General features: G+C 42.3%; 1 pseudogene; it reads left to right on the top strand.

Annotated features, from left to right (window-relative positions):
- The first annotated feature begins 610 nt into the window (after window positions 1–610).
- On the top strand, window positions 611–2,835 carry LOC143577977 (receptor-like kinase TMK3; annotated as a pseudogene).
- Window positions 2,836–6,635: the final 3,800 nt, after the last annotated feature.

Below are 6,635 nucleotides of genomic sequence, written 5' to 3'. Positions count from 1 at the left end.
GAAATGTTCGGTTTGTACCGATATTTCGTGTAATATTCGGGAAACACCGGTACCGTACCGAAAACTCTAAACTTGGTATCGATTCGGTACCGCCGGTATCAAACGCTCATCCCTAGTCGTCACCATTCATCCATATTTATTTTTTTTCGAAGGGCTAAAATGTTAAACTCCAATACATAGCAAGAAGCTTGAAACGGATGAACATACAACGCCAAACTTCAAATTTTTTAAAATGTAAAATTAAACCAAACCTCAAATTTATTTATTTGGTCGAATGACCGAACCGACTCATCCGGATTTGAAAACTTTGACGCCGATAAAAAATAGCACCCCAAAAATTCTCGAACCTATAAAAAAAAGTTTCTGGTATGTCACTGCATACATACACGCGTATAAAGTATAAATAATTGAAAACACAAGAGATAAGATAAGCACGTACCCTATATTTTCGCACTACCGTAAAAATGGTAATAAGTATAAATACAAAACATTTCTGACATAAAATTAAAACCAAACTTACAAATTTTTCTAAATTAGAGTGTAATAAAGTAAATTAAATTCTTCCAAATTCCACTGCATCATTACACGTATTGCACCCACATCAATATTATAAAAATAATAATAATAATAATAATATTCACCGAGTTCCACCTCATGTCTTGATATCTTATTATCCTTAGTCTTCTCAAACACTCCATGTTTATACTCTGTTCTTCATCTCCTTCAAAAACCAAAACTTTAACCCCAAAATCTCCCCAAATTCTCGTATGAATCACTTCACACATCTTACCCAACAACAATGGCGGATAATAGTATTCCCCTAACAATAATAATCATAATAATCTATTCATTTACAGTTTCTTGTGTTTTTGGCACTACAGATCCTGGTGATTTGGCGATTTTGAACAAGTTTCGAACCGGGCTAAAGAACCCAGAACTGTTAAATTGGCCGGAGAATAATGACGACCCGTGTGGGACCAAATGGCCGCATGTGTTCTGTGATCAGTCTAGGGTTTCACAGATTCAAGTTCAAGGGATGAATTTGAAGGGTACGTTGCCGGATAACTTGAATCAGCTGTCAATGCTGACTAATTTAGGCCTCCAGAAGAATCAATTCACCGGATCTTTACCCTCGTTGAACGGATTGAAAGGATTAAGGTGGGCTTACTTTGACTACAACCTGTTCGACGAAATGCCTGCCGATTTCTTTATTGGGCTTGATAGTTTAGAGGTGCTGGCGTTGGATAATAACCCGATTAATGTCTCGACCGGGTGGGAGATCCCTGGTGATCTTCGGAATTCGGTTCAGTTGCAGAATCTTTCTTTGATGAGTTGTAATTTGGTTGGGGAAGTGCCTGAGTTTCTCGGGAGCATGTCGTCTCTCGGGGTGTTGAAACTGTTGATGAATCGGATTTCGGGTGGGATTCCGTTGACGTTTAACGAATCGGGTGTTCAGATCCTGTGGTTGAATGGGCAGGCTGGTGGTGGGATGACTGGTCTTATTGATGTTATTGGATCAATGAGGTCACTTACAAGTTTATGGCTTCATGGGAATCATTTTTCGGGTAAGATTCCGGATAATATTGGTGACTTGACTGATTTAAAAGAGTTTAATGTCAATAGTAATGATCTTGTGGGATTGATTCCTGATGGGTTAGCTGGTTTAAGCTTAGATAAACTGGATTTGAATAATAATCAGTTCATGGGTCCTGTGCCTAAGTTTAAAGCTGTGAACTTTACTTATTCATCGAACCGGTTTTGTCAGTCGGTTCCTGGTGCTCCTTGTGCTCCGGAAGTGACTGCACTTTTGGGGTTTTAAACGATTTGAGTTACCCGTCACGGCTTGTGAATTCTTGGTCTGATAATGACCCGTGTGCAGGGCCTTGGTTCGGTTTGAGTTGTAATAAGGGAAAGGTTAGCTCGATCCACTTGGCGAAGTTTAATCTTTCGGGAACCTTGAGCCCTTCGGTTGCGAATCTTGATTCTCTCACTCAGGTTGATCTTGGGTCGAATTATTTGACGGGTGTGATTCCTTCGAACTGGTCAACGTTAAAGTCGTTGACTTTCTTGGATTTGAGTAATAATAATCTTTCTCCTTAGCCAAAGTTCAATCCGGATATGAAAATCGTTTTAAGTGGCAATCCATTGTTTCAATCGAATTCGTCCAAAATTCCACCTAAAACAAGTTCACCGACTGTCTCCCCACCCGACAAATGTCAACCCTCACCTCCAAGTGGAAGCGGGACTGCTACTAGTATTGGCGGTTCTGGCAGCTCTGGTGGCGGTGCTGCCCCTCTCGAAACCAAAAGGTCAAAAAACAAACCGAACTTATTCGCAATCCTCATTCCTTTTGTGGTTTCCGTTTGTTTAGCTCTTCTAGCTATCTATTTATGTATGTACTTTTGTAAAAAGAAAAAAGTCAACACAAGTCAACCCCCGAGCTCACTCGTGATCCACCCTCGTGACCCGTTTGATTCAGAAAACAACACAGTCAAGATTTCAATTGCCAACGACTCACAAACACAAACAAGTGTTGGAACTGGAAGTGGTTCAGGCGAGTCACACGTGATTGAGTCCGGTAACTTAATTATCTCGGTTCAAGTTCTGAAAAACGTCACCAAAAACTTTTCACAAGAAAACGAGCTCAGTAGAGGTGGGTTTGGAGTCGTTTACAAGGGGCAGTTAGACGATGGCACGAAGATTGCAGTCAAACGAATGGAATCTGGTGTGATTAGCAACAAAGCGTTAGACGAATTTCAATCAGAAATTGCAGTTTTGTCAAAGGTTTTGGTGCCAATGTCCCACGGATGGCGCCAATGTAGAAACATGAAATGAATCTGACCTGATCCATGACGATGTTCCCCGGTCTTCGAGATGAACGAACCACGACTCGATCTTCTTCTCCGGTAGCTTAAGATCTGCAATGGTTTTTGGGGGTGTGGAGGTGACTGCTAAGAAATCTCAATGATCTCTTGTTTACAGACACAAAAATGGTTATGGTGGTGGCTCTTATTGAGAACAACCAACCCTTAATAAGGAGGTGGAGACCTCCTTATATAGGGAGCCTCATGGCCACCATCATGGTACCCTAATGGGCCTAGCCCAGTTAGGGTTACCTCCACAAAACCCCTTCAGCCCAATAATATTGTATTAGTCCATATAATAAAATAAGACAGACATAATAAATTAAGGTCGTAAGCCGGGTTTAGTACCATACCCCTACAAGCCCCCCAAGTCCAGTGTTGCTCCTAGGCGTGCAAGCGTTTAGGTGGAGCGCTGGACTTCATAAGGTGTGTTAGGATATGAGGCGGTTTTTTCCTCTTTCTTCGGCCTTGTCTTTATTGTCTTTGAGTTTTGAGAGGTTTCCTCCATGATGGTGACATGTTGTGATCCTTATGATAATAATGGTGCACTGGCATGAATAAGATATAGCACGCATCATAACAGTAGTGGCGCGGGGCTTGATAAAAGATAGAGTGCGCATCTCGATAATAATGTAATGCAACTTGCGCGCGAGGCAGCTTACGAGCTATAAAAATAATGAAGCTTGCGCGCGAGGCGACTTACGAGCTATAAAATAACGAAGCATGCGCGAGTTGCGGCTTATGTGCTATAATATGATGATAATGACTGGCCCACAGGGCCTCTTCTACGCAGGATGACTATCCCGGCTTGTCTTTAAAATATTAATGGAGGCACAAACGGCCAAATAATAATAATAATGTCATATGTGCTTGTGCGACTCGTAGCCGAACCTGCAAAAACATATCAACTAAAAGTGGATGTATTACAAGGTTCCCATCCTCGGGCAAATTATGAGGTGTGCCCAACCTACGTTGGCGCGTGGCCGTTTGGGATATTATTAGGCTCCCGACCTTTATGTTTGGCGCGTGGCCATGTGGGATATTATTAGGCTCCCGACCTTTATGTTTGGCGCGTGGCCATGTGGGATATTATTAGGCTCCCGACCTTTATGTTTGGCGTGTGGCCATGTGGGATATTATTGGGCTCCCGACCTTTATGTTTGGCGCGTGGCCGTTTGGGATATTATTAGGCTCCCGACCTTTATGTTTGGCGCGTGGCCGTGTGGGATATTATTAGGCTCCCGACCTTTATGTTTGGCGCGTGGCCGTGTGGGATATTATTGGGCTCCCGACCCTTTATGTTTGGCGCGTGGCCGTGTGGGATATTATTGGGCTCCCGACCTTTATGTTTGGCGCGTGGCCGTGTGGGATATTATTGGGCTCCCGACCTTTATGTTTGGCGCGTGGCCGTGTGGGATATTATTGGGCTCCCGACCTTTATGTTTGGCGCGTGGCCGTTTGGGATATTATTGGGCTCCCGACCTTTATGTTTGGCGCGTTGGCCGTTTGGGATATTATTGGGCTCACCCGACCTTTATGTTTATGCGAGAGCTTTCGGTGCATGTATGGTGAAGGGTTGAGCGCGCATTCATGGCGGAGGGTTGAGCGCGCATGCATGGCGGGGAAGTTGAGCGCGCATGCATGGCGGGGGTTGAGCGCGCATGCATGGCGGAGTGTTGAGCGCGCATGCATGGCGGGGGTTGAGCGCGCATGCATGGCGGCGTTGAGCGCGCATGCATGGCGGGGAGTTGAGCGCGCATGCATGGCGGAGAGTTAAGCGCGCGTGGAACAGATCTGAATATCCACATCAGGTAGGTTTTATGTAAAAACCAACAGATCTGAAAGGATTTATAGATCTATGAATATGAAATGTGACTATTGCTCAAACGAACCCAGATCTGAAAAAATCATAACTAGATATGGTATGTTTCACTTATAAAAACACAGATCTAAGGGTTTTCCCCAAAGTTTGGTGGTATTTCTTCTTGTATATTTCCGGATCTAGAAATATTTTCAGATCTACAGATTTTTGGACTTCCATAGGACAGATCTGAAAGAAGAAATCATAGAACCTGGAGTATTTGATGAACAGATTGGAGGACCGAGACGAAAAACAAGACGTGGTTCGTTGCCGGTCCCACGGATGGCGCCAATGTAGAAACATGAAATGAATCTGACCTGATCCATGACGATGTTCCCCCGGTCTTCGAGATGAACGAACCACGAGTCGATCTTCTTCTCCGGTAGCTTAAGATCTTGCAATGGTTTTTGGGGGTGTGGAGGTGACTGCTAAGAAATCTCAAGGATCTCTTGTTTACAGACACAAAAATGGTTATGGTGTGGTGGCTCTTATTGAGAACAACCAACCCTTAATAAGGAGGTGGAGACCTCCTTATATAGGGAGCCTCATGGCCACCATCATGGTACCCCTAATGGGCCTAGCCCAGTTAGGGTTACCCTCCACAAAACCCCCTCAGCCCAATAATATTGTATTAGTCCATATAATAAAATAAGCCAGACATAATAAATTAAGGTCGTAAGCCGGGTTTAGTACCATACCCCTACAGTTAGGCACAGACATTTGGTGTCCCTTTTAGGGTATTCAACGGAAGGGCCCAAAAGAATACTTGTGTATGAATATATGCCTCAAGGTGCATTAAGTAGGCATTTGTTTCATTGGAAAAGTTTCAATCTGGAACCGCTTTCTTGGAAAAGGACGGTTGAATATTGCATTGGATGTTGCTAGAGAGGATGGAATATTTGCATACTTTGGCTCATCAGAGTTTTATACATCGTGATCTTAAATCGTCTAATATTTTGCTCGGTGATGATTTTTAGAGCCAAAGTTTCTGACTTTGGGTTGGTCAAACTCGCCCCGGATGGTGAGAAGTCGGTTAATTACTCGGTTAGCTGGGACTTTTGGATATCTTGCTCCTGAATATGCAGGTAGGTGTTCATTTTGTGCTTAGGTTTAACGGGCGTTACCAAATGGGGCGGTCGAAAGGATTAATGTTTTGCATGGGTTCGATTAGAAGTTGAATTTTGCTGAAAGTCAGACCCGTTTGACTTATTTGTTCTTAAGCTAGTTTTCTTGATTTGATCAAAGTGACCTGCTATTGATATAATATGACCCAAATTCACCCTTTATAATTTCTAAGTGACTTATTTTTATTCTAAAATTGTTTGATTTTATCAAATTGACTTGGTATAACCTGATTTTGTTGATTTATCAAATTTACTTGTTATTTGATATAACATAACCCAAATTCACCCGTTTATAATTTCAAAAACTGACCTATTTTTATGCTAATTTTCTTGGTTATATCAAATATAATGCAAATTCACCCATTTATAATTACAAAGTGACACCTTTGGTAACTTGTTTTCCATAATTTAATTCCATCAATGTAAAAGATAAAGAAAGACACAATCTTTAGCCATAAAGACAACAAACCCATTTCGAAAAACAAAAAAAAAAAGAAAGAAAAATGATAAATTTACAAAAAAAACAGATTCAAGAATTCAAGATTTTGTTTCCATCTTTCAGTGACAGGTAAAGTGACAACAAAAGCCGATGTTTTCAGCTACGGTGTCGTTCTCATAGGAGCTATTAACGGGTCTAATGCGTTAGACGAAGAGCGACCCGAAGAAAGTCAATACTTAGCCGCATGGTTTTGGACCACCGAACCGACAAAGATAAACTAATGGCTGCGGTGGACCCCCGCTCTTAATGCGAATGAAGAAACATTCGAAACGATCTCCATCATTGCT

The sequence above is a fragment of the Bidens hawaiensis genome, unplaced genomic scaffold (genome assembly GCF_021521415.1).
Source record: "Bidens hawaiensis isolate Kalapana, Puna unplaced genomic scaffold, B.hawaiensis_p1.1 tig00028983_1, whole genome shotgun sequence".
Taxonomy (NCBI): domain Eukaryota; kingdom Viridiplantae; phylum Streptophyta; class Magnoliopsida; order Asterales; family Asteraceae; genus Bidens; species Bidens hawaiensis.
This window is presented reverse-complemented; position numbering and strand designations above follow the sequence as displayed.